The following is a 16,489-nucleotide window of genomic DNA, read 5'->3' as shown; positions in this document are numbered from 1 at the left end:
ACCAATGCATGGTCACTCAACAGCAATGACACCCCCATGTCAATTAACAAGATTCAGCTCCCACTACCTGAAAGACAGCTACCTATCATGTCATGTCCAACCTGCACAGGTGTGCAGGTTGCTGAGCTTATTCAATTAAAGAGGACATTCAGCAGCAGCAGCAGTCCTGTGCCTGGTCGCTCCAACAGGGCCCAGACACAAGCGGCACAACCTATTGTCTTTTGCCTGCAGTAAGGGCCCACTGGACTAGCCAGCAAGCAGCTGCAGCAGCAAATAAACAGGTAATCTTTCTTTCCAACACTGAAACCTGGTGGTGCACTTAATATATGCTACCAGATAGGGGACATATCAGATATTAAACTGATAAAAACAGACACCACATTTGATCTCAGCCAAAAAGAAGAACGAGAAGTGATAACTGTCAAAGGGGAGGAACCCCTTCACATGCACCATCACTACTTGTAGGAAGGGAGGCTGGCTGGCAGCCTCCCATACACACCCTGGCTGGGTGGCAGTCACCCACCAGTACACACAGCAGACCCTAAACCCATATCATTATCATTATTGCTAAGCAGGGAGATGGGAGTCCATTTCACTCTGATGGAGCATTTTTAAATGCAATCCATAACCTGGCTTTGGCAGGAACCTTTCTTTCGCCTCCTACTTGCATGTGATACTGGGTTTAGGATCTGCATAGGAAACACACACACACACACACAAGCACACACTTACATGTGTTGCCTGCTGACTCCTCCTTGGCTGTCCCCAAACGGTATAAAACCAACAGCCACGGGAAGCTGTAAGGATAGAGGACATACCTGCATCCTATTGGACTCACTTGTCTTGGTTAAATCCAGCTTATTTGACAACCTATGGTGCTGCTGCTTCTACTCATGGAAGTGCGGCTTCTGACAAGGCTGTTCTTTGGTGGGCCTAGGCGACATCACAATCTCCATGGTTACATACACAACAAAGGTCAGATGTTGTTTACACCTGGCCATGCCAGTGGTATTGAGTAGCATATCCCAGTGCTAAGGGTCCTGGGTGCAACAATCTTTCAATGGGGAATAGCCGAGCTGAGTTTGTCAAGTGCACCCATGTTTGCAACTCCAGCAATACACACATATTGTTACGCCGAGCGCTCCGGGTCCCCGCTCCTCCCCGGAGCGCTCGCAACATCCTCGCAATTGCAGCGCCCCGGTCAGACCTGCTGACCGGGTGCGCTGCGATACCTCTCCCAGCCGGGATGCGATTCGCGATGCGGGAGGCGCCCGCTCGCGATGCGCACCCCGGCTCCCGTACCTGACTCGCTCTCCGTCGGTCTTGTCCCGCCGCGCGCGGCCCCGCTCCTTAGGGCGCGCGCGCCGGGTCTCTGCGATTTAAAGGGCCACTGCGCCACTGATTGGCGCAGTTGGCTTAATTAGTGTGTTCACCTGTGCACTCCCTATTTATACCTCACTTCCCCTGCACTCCCTCGCCGGATCTTGTTGCCATTGTGCCAGTGAAAGCGTTTCCTTGTGTGTTCCTAGCCTGTGTTCCAGACCTCCTGCCGTTGCCCCTGACTACGATCCTTGCTGCCTGCCCCGACCTTCTGCTACGTCCGACCTTGCTCTTGTCTACTCCCTTGTACCGCGCCTATCTTCAGCAGTCAGAGAGGTTGAGCCGTTGCTGGTGGATACGACCTGGTTGCTACCGCCGCTGCAAGACCATCCCGCTTTGCGGCGGGCTCTGGTGAATACCAGTAGCAACTTAGAACCGGTCCACCAGCACGGTCCACGCCAATCCCTCTCTGGCACAGAGGATCCACCTCCTGCCAGCCGAATCGTGACAGTAGATCCGGCCATGGATCCCGCTGAAGTTCCACTGCCAGTTGTCGCCGACCTCACCACGGTGGTCGCCCAGCAGTCGCAACAGATAGCGCAACAAGGCCACCAGCTGTCTCAACTGACCGTGATGCTACAGCAGCTACTACCACAGCTTCAGCAATCATCTCCTCCGCCAGCTCCTGCACCTCCTCCGCAGCGAGTGGCCGCTTCCGGCCTACGACTATCCTTGCCGGATAAATTTGATGGGGACTCTAAGTTTTGCCGTGGCTTTCTTTCGCAATGTTCCCTGCACTTGGAGATGATGTCGGACCAGTTTCCTACTGAAAGGTCTAAGGTGGCTTTCGTAGTCAGCCTTCTGTCTGGGAAAGCTCTGTCATGGGCCACACCGCTCTGGGACCGCAATGACCCCGTCACTGCCTCTGTACACTCCTTCTTCACGGAGATTCGAAGTGTCTTTGAGGAACCTGCCCGAGCCTCTTCTGCTGAGACTGCCCTGCTGAACCTGGTCCAGGGTAATTCTTCTGTTGGCGAGTACGCCATCCAATTCCGTACCCTTGCCTCCGAATTATCCTGGAATAATGAGGCCCTCTGCGCGACCTTTAAAAAAGGCCTATCCAGCAACATTAAAGATGTTCTGGCCGCACGAGAAATTCCTGCTAACCTGCATGAACTTATTCATCTGGCCACCCGCATTGACATGCGTTTTTCTGAAAGGCGTCAGGAGCTCCGCCAGGATATGGACTTTGTTCGCACAAGGCGTTTTTTCTCCCCGGCTCCTCTCTCCTCTGGTCCTCTGCAATCCGTTCCTGTGCCTCCCGCCGTGGAGGCTATGCAAGTTGACCGGTCTCGCTTGACACCTCAAGAGAGGACACGACGCCGCATGGAGAATCTGTGCCTGTACTGTGCCGGTACCGAACACTTCCTGAAGGATTGTCCTATCCGTCCTCCCCGCCTGGAAAGACGTACGCTGACTCCGCACAAAGGTGAGACAGTTCTTGATGTCAACTCTGCTTCTCCACGCCTTACTGTGCCTGTGCGGATATCTTCCTCTACCTTCTCCTTCTCTACTATGGCCTTCTTGGATTCCGGATCTGCAGGAAATTTTATTTTGGCCTCTCTCATCAACAGGTTCAACATCCCGGTGACCAGTCTCGCCAGACCCCTCTACATCAATTGTGTTAACAATGAAAGATTGGACTGTACCGTGCGTTACCGCACGGAACCCCTCCTAATGTGCATCGGACCTCATCACGAAAAAATTTAGTTTTTGGTCCTCTCCAATTGCACTTCCGAAATTCTTCTTGGATTACCGTGGCTTCAACGCCATTCCCCAACCCTTGATTGGTCCACAGGAGAAATCAAGAGCTGGGGTACTTCTTGTTTCAAAGACTGTCTTAAACCGGTTCCCAGTACTCCCTGCCGTGACCCTGTGGTTCCCCCTGTAACCGGTCTTCCTAAGGCTTATATGGACTATGCTGACGTGTTTTGCAAAAAGCAAGCTGAGACTTTACCTCCTCACAGGCCTTATGACTGTCCTATTGACCTCCTCCCGGGTACTACTCCACCCCGGGGCAGAATTTATCCTCTGTCCGCTCCAGAGACTCTTGCTATGTCTGAATACATCCAGGAAAATTTAAAAAAGGGGTTTATCCGCAAATCCTCCTCTCCTGCCGGAGCTGGATTTTTTTTTTGTGTCCAAAAAAGATGGCTCCCTACGTCCTTGCATTGATTACCGCGGACTTAATAAAATCACGGTAAAGAACCGCTACCCCCTACCTCTTATCTCAGAACTCTTTGATCGCCTTCAAGGTGCCCACATCTTTACCAAACTGGACTTAAGAGGTGCTTATAATCTCATCCGCATCAGGGAGGGGGACGAATGGAAGACTGCATTTAACACCAGAGATGGACACTTTGAGTATCTGGTCATGCCCTTTGGCCTGTGCAACGCCCCTGCCGTCTTCCAAGACTTTGTTAATGAAATTTTTCGTGATCTCTTATATTCCTGTGTTGTTGTTTATCTGGACGATATTCTGATTTTTTCTGCCAACTTAGAAGAACACCGCCAGCATGTCCGCATGGTTCTTCAGAGACTTCGAGACAATCAACTTTATGCCAAAATGGAGAAATGTCTGTTTGAATGTCAATCTCTTCCTTTCCTAGGATACTTGGTCTCTGGCCAGGGATTACAAATGGACCCAGATAAACTCTCTGCCGTCTTAGATTGGCCACGCCCCTCCGGACTCCGTGCTATCCAACGTTTTTTGGGGTTCGCCAATTATTACAGACAATTTATTCCACACTTTTCCACTATTGTGGCTCCTATCGTGGCTTTAACCAAGAAAAATGCCAATCCCAAGTCCTGGTCTCCCCAAGCGGAAGACGCATTTAAACGGCTCAAGTCTGCCTTTTCTTCTGCTCCCGTGCTCTCCAGACCTGACCCATCTAAACCCTTCCTATTGGAGGTAGATGCCTCCTCAGTGGGAGCTGGAGCGGTCCTTCTACAAAAAAATTCTTCCGGGCATGCTGTTACTTGTGGGTTTTTTTTCTAGGACCTTCTCTCCGGCGGAGAGAAACTACTCCATCGGGGATCGAGAACTACTGGCCATTAAATTGGCGCTTGAGGAATGGAGGCATCTGCTGGAGGGATCAAAATTTCCAGTTATCATTTACACCGATCACAAGAATCTCTCCTATCTCCAGTCTGCCCAACGGCTGAACCCTCACCAGGCCAGGTGGTCGTTGTTCTTTGCCCGTTTTAACTTTGAAATTCATTTTCGCCCTGCCGACAAGAACATTAGGGCCGATGCCCTCTCTCGTTCCTCGGATGCCTCGGAAGTAGAGGTCTCTCCGCAACACATCATTCCTCCTGACTGTCTGATCTCCACTTCTCCAGCCTCCATCAGGCAAACTCCTCCAGGGAAGACCTTAGTTTTTCCACGCCAACGTCTCGGGATTCTCAAATGGGGACACTCCTCCCACCTCGCAGGCCATGCGGGCATCAAAAAGTCCTTGCAACTCATCTCTCGTTTCTATTGGTGGCCGACTCTGGAGACGGATGTTGTTGATTTTGTGCGGGCCTGTACTGTCTGTGCCCGGGATAAGACTCCTCGCCAGAAGCCTGCTGGTCTCCTTCATCCTCTGCCTGTCCCCGAACAGCCTTGGTCACTGATTGGTATGGACTTTATTACAGACTTACCCCCATCCCGTGGCAACACTGTTGTTTGGGTGGTCGTTGATCGATTTTCCAAGATGGCACATTTTATTCCTCTTCCTGGTCTTCCTTCAGCGCCTCAGTTGGCAAAAAATTTTTTGTACACATTTTTCGTCTTCACGGTTTGCCCACGCAGATCGTCTCGGATAGAGGCGTCCAATTCGTGTCTAAATTCTGGAGGGCCCTCTGTAAACAGCTCAAGATTAAATTAAACTTCTCTTTTTCTTATCATCCCCAATCCAATGGGCAAGTAGAAAGAATTAACCAGGTCCTGGGTGACTATTTACGGCATTTTGTTTCCTCCCGCCAGGATGACTGGGCAGACCTTCTACCATGGGCCGAATTCTCATACAACTTCAGAGTCTCTGAATCTTCTGCTAAGTCCCCATTTTTTGTGGTGTACGGCCGTCACCCTCTTCCCCCCCTCCCTACTCCCTTGCCCTCTGGTTTGCCCGCTGTGGATGAAGTGACTCGTGATCTTTCCACCATATGGAAAGAGACCCAAAATTCTCTTTTACAGGCTTCATTCCGCATGAAAAGGTTTGCCGATAAGTAAAGAAGAACTCCCCCCATTTTTGCTCCCGGAGACAAGGTATGGCTCTCCGCTAAATATGTCCGCTTTCGTGTCCCCAGTTACAAACTGGGACCACGCTATCTTGGTCCTTTCAAAGTCTTGTGCCAGATTAATCCTGTCTCTTACAAACTCCTTCTTCCTCCTTCTCTTCGTATTCCCAATGCCTTCCATGTCTCTCTCCTTAAACCACTCATCATCAACCGTTTCTCTCCCAAACTTGTTTCTCCCACTCCTGTTTCCGGTTCTTCTGACGTCTTCTCCGTGAAGGAGATACTGGCCTCCAAGACGGTCAGAGGGAAAAAAAATTTTTGGGTGGATTGGGAAGGCTGTGGTCCAGAAGAGAGATCCTGGGAACCTGAGGACAACATCCTAGACAAAAGTCTGGTCCTCAGGTTCTCAGGCTCCAAGAAGAGGGGGAGACCCAAGGGGGGGTACTGTTACGCCGAGCGCTCCGGGTCCCCGCTCCTCCCCGGAGCGCTCGCAACATCCTCGCAATTGCAGCGCCCCTGTCAGACCTGCTGACCGGGTGTGCTGCGATACCTCTCCCAGCCGGGATGCGATTCGCGATGCGGGAGGCGCCCGCTCGCGATGCGCACCCCGGCTCCCGTACCTGATTCGCTCTCCGTCGGTCTTGTCCCGGCGCGCGCGGCCCCGCTCCTTAGGGCGCGCGTGCGCCGGGTCTCTGCAATTTAAAGGGCCACTGCGCCACTGATTGGCGCAGTTGGCTTAATTAGTGTGTTCACCTGTGCACTCCCTATTTATACCTCACTTCCCCTGCACTCCCTCGCCGGATCTTGTTGCCTTTGTGCCAGTGAAAGCGTTTCCTTGTGTGTTCCTAGCCTGTGTTCCAGACCTCCTGCCGTTGCCCCTGACTACGATCCTTGCTGCCTGCCCCGACCTTCTGCTACGTCCGACCTTGCTCTTGTCTACTCCCTTGTACCGCGCCTATCTTCAGCAGTCAGAGAGGTTGAGCCGTTGCTGGTGGATACGACCTGGTTGCTACCGCCGCTGCAAGACCATCCCGCTTTGCGGCGGGCTCTGGTGAATACCAGTAGCAACTTAGAACCGGTCCACCAGCACGGTCCACGCCAATCCCTCTCTGGCACAGAGGATCCACCTCCTGCCAGCCGAATCGTGACACATATGTGTATCTATCTATCTCTCTCTCTCTTTGTCTCTCTCTCTCTCTCTCTCTCTCTCTCTATATATATATATATATATATATATATATATATATAGATATTGTGATGATTCCTCCTTGGGGATTAGCTCTGGGATCGTCCTGGTCACTTGCCACGTGACACGTTCCTCACAATAACACCAGAGACCACAGTTCCGCATACAAGTGTGGCTCCTCGCCAGATTTATTTCCACAGGTTGCAGGTAAAACAAAACATAGACAGGAACAAAATAAAGTCCTAGACAGTCTGGTCACTGACTACACATGTCAGCATGCCCTGACTACGAACTGGTGAGCTTCCCTCAGCCAGTTAAACATGTGTCTCCTGCAACCTGTTACTCACAGTTCACACCACTTCTTGGACCACTCGTAGCGCCTTCTACGTGTTACCTAAACAGGGTCTGTGTGTCTCCCCCTCTAACAGCCAGCATACTGTTTCCAAGGGAGAGCCCCAACTATTCTGATTCCTTTTCTTTTACACACACTTCCCCTTCCTGATACCTCATTAATCAGTCCACAGGTGGAGCATGCTCCAGAGTTAGCGAGGGAAATACAGCCTTTCCCTTGCCACACTGCCACAAATCCCCCCCCCCTCCCCTCTGCTCAGACCACCGGGAAGGAGCTCTTTTATTCAAAAGGCAGAGTCCAACTTCCTTTTCTTTTCCTTGGTCAACTTTTGTCCCTCAGTCTCTGAAGTCCTTGACTTTTTTTTTCCGGATTTTTACCAGCCACCAATTGCAAGTCTCTCGGTCACACCTCTCCAGTACTAGGTTCTTCACCCTGGTGTGGGCAGGGTTCTTGAAATTAAGGAGAGAGAGGACCGATGCTTCTAACCTTTGTCTTCTTCTGGCTTGCCAGACCTCTGCCTCTGCTTCAGAGAATCTTTCGGTCTCAGTGGCTTCACCAACCACTGTCTTGTTCTCTGTAGCTTCAGAGGACCTCTGACACGGGTCCATCTCAGTTTCAACTATAGAGTACTTCCCACCTGGTTTCACCACAGTTTTGACTTCAGTGCATTTCTCACATGGTTTCACCTCATCCCTTCCAGCTTTCTCTTCAGTGGCACCAGCTTCCTCATGTTTGGCTTCAGAGTCTTTGGCTCCTTCAGATTCTTGTCTAGAATCAGCTTCTCCTACTGTTTGGCTCTTCTCTGCAACTTCTTCAGGCTTACTCTTCTCTTCACCTGTAGCTTCAGTTGTGCCATTCTCTTTACTCATAGCTTTTGAGGTTGACTCTGGTTTAGCTTCTGCTTCAGAAGATTTCTCTGTCTCAGCATTACCTTCAGAATTTTTGGTCTGCTCAGGTTCAGAGGATTTCCCGCCTGACTCCTCCTTAGTCTCCACTTCAGAGGATTTCACACCAGGTTTCTGCTCAGTCCTAGCTTCAGGGGACTTCTTACAGGGCTTCACCTCAATCTTAGCATTAGAGGACTTTTTACCAGGCTTCAGAGAAAGCATCCCTGTATCCCGTAACTTCTGCCCCAGAAGCCTTTCTTGAGCCAATTCCCCCATAGCTTGGTCTCTGCTCTCTTTTAGGACTTCCTGGTCCTCTTCCTTTTTCTCACATTTTCGCTGCTTACACTGGAGCTTAGCGGACTTCATCCTCTCACTGTCAAGTAACTCTCTCAAGTCCCTGACAGTATCTTCCGAAGACAGCAATTGTTTCCTCAACTGTTCATTGTCCGCCAGAACAGCCACCTGCTCGTAGAGTGGCGCTCCCAGCAAAACCAAGGCAGCTACGTGGGACCTTCTGCGCATTTCGTTCTGCATTTCCAGGCTCTCTTTTAAGATCTTCATGTCATCTTCCAGCTTTATATATTTCAGCTGCTCACTCTTGAGTTTAGCAGAGTTCATCTTCTCACTGCCCAGCAACTGTTTCTTGGTTTTCTCTAACTCATTGATACATTTTCCACTCTCACCAATCTGTTCAGATAGATCTGAGATCTCCTGTTGCAAGTTCTTGTTTTCATGTTTCAGAGTCTCAACTTGTTTCAGGGCCTCCTCATACTGCTCACGGAGCAAGTCATTGTCATGACAAGCAGATTGAAGAGCATGTGCAAGGGCATTCTTCGCCTTGACTTCCTCCTCAAGTTGTCTCTTAGCTTTAGAGACTTTCTCCAGATTGCTGGCAAGAGCCTCAACTTCCATCTTCATTTCATTCTTCGTTTTTTCTATTTTTTTCATGGCTACCAGCCTAGCCTTGTGATCACTCCACAGAGCCTGATATGCACCATGTAGAAGACTCACTTCTTCTTCCTGGAATGACATCCGCTTGGCCAGACTCTCCACTTCACTCTCCTTGCTGGTCACAAGACCCTGGGAGAGGGACAGTTCATCCTGCAGAGCCACAAACTCACTTCTGTGGTGATCCATGACTTTTTCCAGCTGAAGCCTCGCTTCTTGCTCTTTCTTAAAGTCAGCAAGTGATTTGTCCTTCTCCTCTGTCAAGCAATGTACCTCTTTTTCTTTTTCCATCAACTTCACAGAAACCATCTGCAGGGTTTCTTCCAGATTCTGGATCTGCTCCAGTTTTTTTTCAAGGCCAGCTCGTCTTTTCCGAGACCTTTTACTGACAGCGGTCTCCTCACTCTCGCTGTTAGACCTTGAGACATCCTCTGGTCCTCTGTCAGACACTCGACCCAGCTCTTCTCCATCTCTAGATGAAGTCTCCCCCTTTTTCGGGGTTGTGGCCACTTGTGCCTCATTATTATCATCAACAACAGGTGCCACTGACACCTGGCCCTCTTCCTCTCCCACCACGTTAGCAACTCAGGAGACTCTTGCTAAACACTCCCGTCGGACTGGCAATCCCTTTGTGGTAAGTTTGTTCAATGACTCTGGGCACCAGCGAATCCGGGTGATTCCCAAACAGTTCCTCTGAACTGTCTCTTGGCTCCTTGGCCTTGACTTTTCTTTTGTCTTGTCACAGTCTCTTCATGGCCTGGAAAAAACTAGTAGGGCTCCTGGGTCTGCAACAATATGTGGTCCAGTGGTTCGACCTTCCTGGTTACGACCTCTCTCTAGTTCAGACACCACATCTTTTTCACCTTAGGACTCTGTCTGTGACCGTAAGTGCAGCCCCCCAGCTCCACCTGTACTCTTTTCCGGAGTTTTGGTTTCTCCACAGCCATCTCTGTAGCTTCTTTTCCAGTCACCTCTTTATCTTGACTCGCGGACTGTTCTTCAGCTCCCCTAGTGGTCTGGCACACTCCCACCTGAGATATACCTAGGGTCTGCTGACACTCCCCGTCCTCAGCCTCTGTGGAGTTACTGTCCCCTGCTATGTGGTGTAAATCAAGTGTTGTGAGCCTATCAGGTGTTCCTGCTCTAGTCACCTGACTATCTTCCCACAGCTGCGGAAAAAATGGAAAATCCTTCCCCAGCACTGCTTCATACTCTTAGGTAGGCTCAATTGCAACCTTATGACTTATGGTACCATAGGGAGTAGAAATACACACATTAACTGTTTTATAACCCCAGATACCGGCTTGTATATACACTACAGCAGGGTCTGGCTTTCTGCCGCTGGTCTTTACCAGAGTTATTACAAATTTTGGATCTAACAAAACCATCATCTTTTTACCTTCTATTTCCAGCTCACAAAGGTTTTCTTTTGTCCTGTGCGAGGTGGCGACAGTACTCTTTACATCGGAACACATTAACATAAGTGCTTCAAGAAAAACATTATCAGCCTGCATGGGTTCACAATATACAGCACCATTCACACAGTCCAGTAGAGACCCCCCCAGTCCTCACTACTTACGGAACCTTTGTGCGTGAACTCTGAGGTGCACTCTCAGCATCCCACAGCTGCCAGAAATATGGAAAGTCTCTGCCCAGTGCAATTTCCACTGTAAGTTCCGCACATACCTCCATCATATGGCTTACCAAAACATGTATCAAAGGTAATTTGAACAGTCTTACTGGGCGCCGGGCGGGACTTCACAAATGGAATTATTTCTGGCATAATCCGAGATACAGTCTGGCAACAATCCAAGTTCACCCACAGTGGGATTCCGCCCACCAACAACTCACGGGACCTCGGCTTCATTCTGGCGACCACCGGTTGTGGCCCACGTCGGTTGCCCCCAGCAACGGCCTGCCGATGTCCTTTTTCCAGGAAAAAAATCTCGATCCGTTGCCCCGAGCAATGCTCCTCCACAGACTCGCTCACTCTCATACTTGGCTCGCTCGCTCGCATATCTGGCTTGCTCGCACGCATATCTGGCTCGCTCGCTTTCATATCTGGCTCGCTCGCATGCTCTCATGTCTCGCTCGCTTGCTCTCACGTCTCGCTCGCTCTCATATCTGGCTCGCTCGCTCTCATATCTGGCTCGCTCTCATATCTGGCTCGCTCGCTTGCTCTCATATCTGGCTCGCTCGCTCTCATGTCTGGCTCGCTCGCTCTCATATCTGGATTGCTCGCTTGCTCTCATATCTGGCTCGCTCGCTTGCTTCCTTGTCTGGCTCGCTCTCTTATCTGGCTCGCTCTCTTATCTGGCTCGCTCGCATATCTGGCTCGCTCGCTCTCACATCTGGCTTGCTAGCTTGCTCTCATATCTGGCTCGCTCGCTTGCTCTCTTGTTTGGTTCGCTCTCTTATCTGGCTCGCTCTCATATCTGGCTTGCTCGCTTGCTCTCATATCTGGCTCGCTCGCTTGCTCTCATATCTGGCTCACTCGCTTGCTCTCTTGTCTGGCTCGCTCTTCTATCTGGCTCGCTCTTCTATCTGGCAAGCTCGCTCTCACATCTGGCTCGCTCGTTTGCTCTCATATCTGGCTCGCTTGCGCTCTTGTCTGGCTCGCTCTCTTATCTGGCTGGCTCGCATATCTTGCTCGCTAGCTCTCACATCTGGCTCGCTCTCTTGTTCTCATATCTGGCTCGCTCGCTTGCTCTCTTGTCTGACTCGCTCTCTTGTCTGTCTCGCTCTCACATCTGACTCGCTCGCTTGCTCTCATATCTGGCTCGCTTGCTCTCTTGTGTGGCTTGCTCTCTTATCTGGCTCGCTCGCTCTCATATCTGGCTCGCTCGCTTGCTCTCATGTCTGCCTCGCTCGCTCTCATATCTGGATCACTCGCTTGCTCTCATGTCTGGCTCGCTCGCTCTCTTATCTTGCTCGCTCGCTTGCTCTCTTGTCTGGTTCGCTCTCTTAACTGGCTCGGTCTCATATCTGGCTTGCTAGCTTGCTCTCATATCTGGCTCGCTCGCTTGCTCTCTTGTCTGTCTCGCTCTCTTTTATGGCTCGCTCGCATATCTGGCTCGCTCGCTCTCACATCTGGCTCGCTCGCTTGCTCTCTTGTCTGGCTCGCTCTCTTATCTGGCCCGCTTGAATATATGGCTCACTCGCTCTCACATCTGGCTGGCTCGCTTGCTCTCATATCTGGCTCGCTTGCTTGCTCTCTTATCTGGCTCGCTCACTTATCTGGCTCATCTCATATCTGGCTTGCTAGCTTGCTCTCATATCTGGCTCGCTCGCTTGCTCTCTTGTCTGTCTCACTCTCTTTTATGGCTCACTCGCATATCTGGCTCGCTCGCTCTCACATCTGACTCGCTCGCTTGCTCTCTTGTCTGGCTCGCTCTCTTATCTGGCTCGCTCGCATATCTGGCTCGCTCGCTCTCATATCTTGCTCGCTCGCTCTCTTATCTGGCTTGCTCACTTACTCTCATGCCTGGCTCGCTCGCTCTCATATCTGGCTCGCTCGCTTGCTCTCATGTCTGGCTCGCTCGCTCTCATATCTGGCTCGCTCGCTTGCTCTCTTGTCTGGTTCGCTCTCTTATCTGTCTCGCTCTCATATCTGACTTGCTCGCTTGCTCTCACATCTGGCTCACTCGCTTGCTCTCATATCTGGCTCGCTCGCTCGCTTGCTCTCTTGTCTTGCTCGCTCTCTTATCTGTCTCGCTCTCATATCTGAATTGCTCGCTTGCTCTCACATCTGGCTCACTCGCTTGCTCTCACATCTGGCTCGCTCGCTTGCTCTCATATCTGGCTCGCTCTCTTATCTGGCTTGCTCACTAGCATATCTGGCTCGCTCGCTTGCTCTCTTGTCTGGCTTGTTCTCTTATCTGGCTCGCTCGCTCTCATATCTGGCTTGCTCGCTTGCTCTCATGTCTGGCTCGCTCGCTCTCATATCTGGCTCGCTCGCTTGGGCTCATGTCTGGCTCGCTCACTCTCATATCTGGCTCACTCGCTTGCTCTCATGTCTGGCTCGCTCGCTCTCATATCTGGCTCGCTCGCTTGCTCTCATGTCTGGCTCGCTCGCTCTCAGATCTGGTCCGCTCGCTTGCTCTCATTTCTTGCTCACTTGCTCTCATATCTGGCTCGCTCGATTGCTCTCTTGTCTGGCTCGCTCTCTTAAATGGCTCGCTCGCTCGCATATCTGGCTCACTCGCTTGCTCTCATAACTAGCTCGCTCGCTTGCACTCTTGTCTGGCTCGCTCTCTTATCTGGCTCGCTCGCTTGCATATCTGGCTAGCTCGCTCTCATATCTGTCTCGCTCGCTTGCTCTCATGTCTGGCTCGCTCGCTCTCATATCTGGATCGCTCGCTCACATATCTGTCTCGCTCGCTTGCTCTCTTGTCTGGTTCGCTCTCTTATCTGGCTCGCTCTCATATCTGGCTTGCTCGCTTGCACTCATATCTGGCTCGCTCGCCTGCTCTCATATCTGGCTCGCTCGCTTGCTCTCTTGTCTGGCTCGCTCTCTTATCTGGCTCGCTCGCATATCTGGCTCGCTCGCATATCTGGCTCGCTTGCTCTCACATATGGTTTGCTCGCTTGTTCTCATATCTGGCTAGCTCGTTTTCTCTTTTGCCTGGCTCACTCGCATAACTTATGTGGCTCGCTCGCATATTTGGCTAGCTCGCTCTCATATCTGGCTCGCTCGCTTGCTCTCATATCTGTCTAGCTCGCTTGCTCTCATATCTGGCTCGCTCGCTTGCTCTCTTGTCTGGTTCGCTCTCTTATTTGGCTTGCGCGCATATCTGGCTCGCTCGCTCTCACATCTGGCTCGCTCGCTTGCTCTCATATCTGGCTCGCTCGCTTGCTCTCTTGTCTGGCTCGCTCTCTTATTTGCTCGCTCGCATATCTGGCTCGCTCGCTCTCAAATCTGGCTCGCTCGCTTGCTCTCATATCTGGCTTGCTCGCTTGCTCTCATATCCGGCTCGCTCGCTTGCTCTCATATCTTGCTCGCTCGCTTGCTCTCTTGTCTGGCTCGCTCTCTTATCTGGCTCTCTCGCATATCTGGCTCGCTCGCTCTCACATCTAGCTGGCTCGCTTGCTCTCATATCTGGCTCGCTTGCTCTCTTGTCTGGCTCGCTCTCTTATCTGGCTCGCTCTTATATCTGCCTTGCTAGCTCGCTCTCACATCTGGCTCGCTCGCTTGCTCTCTTGTCTGTCTCGCTCTCTTTTATGGCTCGCTCGCATATCTGGCTAGCTTGCTCTCACATCTGGCTCGCTCGCTTGCTCTCTTGTCTGGCTCGCTCTCTTATCTGGCTCGCTCGCTCGCATATCTGGCTCGCTCGCTCTCATGTCTGGCTCGCTCGCTCTCATATCTGGCTTGCTCGCTTGCTCTCATATCTGACTCGCTCGCTTACTCTCATATCTGGCTCGCTCGCTTGCTCTCTTGTCTGGCTCACTCTCTTATCTGGCTCGCTCGCATATCTGGCTCGCTCGCTCTCAAATCTGGCTCGCTCGCTTGCTCTCATATCTGGCTTGCTCGCTTGCTCCCATATCTGGCTCGCTCGCTTGCTCTCATATCTGGCTCGCTCGCTTTTTCTCATATCTGGCTCGCTCGCTTGCTCTCTTGTCTGGCTCGCTCTCTTATCTGGCTCGCTCTCTTATCTGGCTCGCTCGCATATCTGGCTCGCTCGCTCTCAAATCTGGCTCGCTCGCTTGCTCTCATATTTGGCTAGCTCGCTTTCTCTCTTGTCTTGCTCGCTCTCATATTTGGCTCGCTCGCTCTCATATCTGGCTGGTTCGCTTGCTCTCATATCTGGCTCGCTCGCTTGCTCTCTTGTCTGGCTCACTCTCTTATCTGGCTTGCTCGCTAGCATATCTGGCTCGCACGCTTGCTCTCTTGTCTGGCTTGCTCTCTTATCTGTCTCGCTCTCACATCTGGCTCGCTCGCTTGCTCTCATATCTGGCTCGCTCGCTTGCTCTCTTGTCTGGCTCACTCTCTTATCTGGCTCGCTCGCTAGCATATCTGGCTTGCACGCTTGCTCTTTTGTCTGGCTTGCTCTCTTATCTGGCTCGCTCGCTCTCATATCTGGCTCGCTTGCTTGCTCTCATATCTGGCTCGCTCGCTTGCTCTCTTGTCTGGCACGCTCTCTTATCTGGCTCGCTCACATATCTGGCTCGCTCGCTCTCACATCTAGCTGGCTCGCTTGCTCTCATATTTGGCTCGCTCGCTTGCTCTCTTGTCTGGCTCGCTCTCTTATCTGGCTCGCTCTCATATCTGGCTTGCTAGCTTGCTCTGATATCTGGCTCCCTCGCTTGCTCTCTTGTCTGTCTCGCTCGCTTGCTCTCATATCTGGCTCGCTCGCTTTTTCTCATATCTGGCTCGCTCGCTTGCTCTCTTGTCTGGCTCGCTCTCTTCTCTGGCTCGCTCGCATATCTGGCTCGCTCGCTCTCTTGTCTGGCACGCTCACTTGCTCTCATATTTGGCTAGCTCGCTTTCTCTCTTGTCTTGCTCACTCTCATATCTGGCTCGCTCGCTCTCATATCTGGCTGGTTCGCCTACTCTCATATCTGGCTCGCTCGCTTGCTCTCTTGTCTGGCTCGCTCTCTTATCTGGCTTGCTCGCTAGCATATCTGGCTCGCACGCTTGCTCTCTTGTCTGGCTTGCTCTCTTATCTGTCTCGCTCTCACATCTGGCTCGCTCGCTTGCTCTCATATCTGGCTCGCTCGCTTGCTCTCTTGTCTGGCTCGCTCTCTTATCTGGCTTGCTCGTTAGCATATCTGGCTCGCACGCTTGCTCTCTTGTCTGGCTTGCTCTCTTATCTGGCTCGATCGCTCTCATATCTGGCTCGCTCGCTTGCTCTCATGTCTGGCTCGCTCCCTCTCATATCTGGCTTTCTCACTTGCTCTCTTGTATGGTCGCTCTCTTATCTGGCTCGCTCTCATATCTGGCTCGCTCGCTTGTTCTCATATCTGGCTCGCTCGCTTGCTCTCTTGTCTGGCTCGCTCTCTTATCTGGCTCGCTCGCATATCTGGCTCGCTCGCTCTCATATCTGGCTCTCTCGCTTGCTCTCATATTTGGCTAGCTCTCTTTCTCTCTTGTCTTGCTCGCTCTCTTATCTGGCTCGCTCGCTCTCATATCTGGCTGGTTCGCTTGCTCTCATATCTGGCTCGCTCGCTTGCTCTCTTGTCTGGCTCGCTCTCTTATCTGGCTCGCTCGCTAGCATATCTGGCTTGCACGCTTGCTCTCTTGTCTGGCTTGCTCTCTTATCTGGCTCGCTCGCTCTCATATCTGGCTCGCTTGCTTGCTCTCATATCTGGCTCGCTCGCTTGCTCTCTTGTCTGGCTCGCTCTCTTATCTGGCTCGCTCACATATCTGGCTCGCTCGCTCTCACATCTAGCTGGCTCGCTTGCTCTCATATTTGGCTCGCTCGCTTGCTCTCTTGTCTGGCTCGCTCTCTTATCTGGCTCGCTCTCATATCTGGCTTGCTAGCTTGCTCTCATATCTGGCTCTCTCGCTTGCTC

At 51.7% G+C, this 16,489-nt stretch overlaps 1 pseudogene; it reads right to left on the bottom strand.

Moving 5' to 3' along the window:
• Window positions 1-308: 308 nt before the first annotated feature.
• LOC130324174 (U2 spliceosomal RNA) lies at window positions 309-416 on the bottom strand (annotated as a pseudogene).
• Window positions 417-16,489: the final 16,073 nt, after the last annotated feature.

This window comes from Hyla sarda, unplaced genomic scaffold (assembly GCF_029499605.1).
Source record: "Hyla sarda isolate aHylSar1 unplaced genomic scaffold, aHylSar1.hap1 scaffold_260, whole genome shotgun sequence".
Lineage (NCBI taxonomy): Eukaryota > Metazoa > Chordata > Amphibia > Anura > Hylidae > Hyla > Hyla sarda.
Note: the sequence above shows the minus strand (reverse complement) of the source record. Positions and strands in the feature narration are given on the sequence as shown.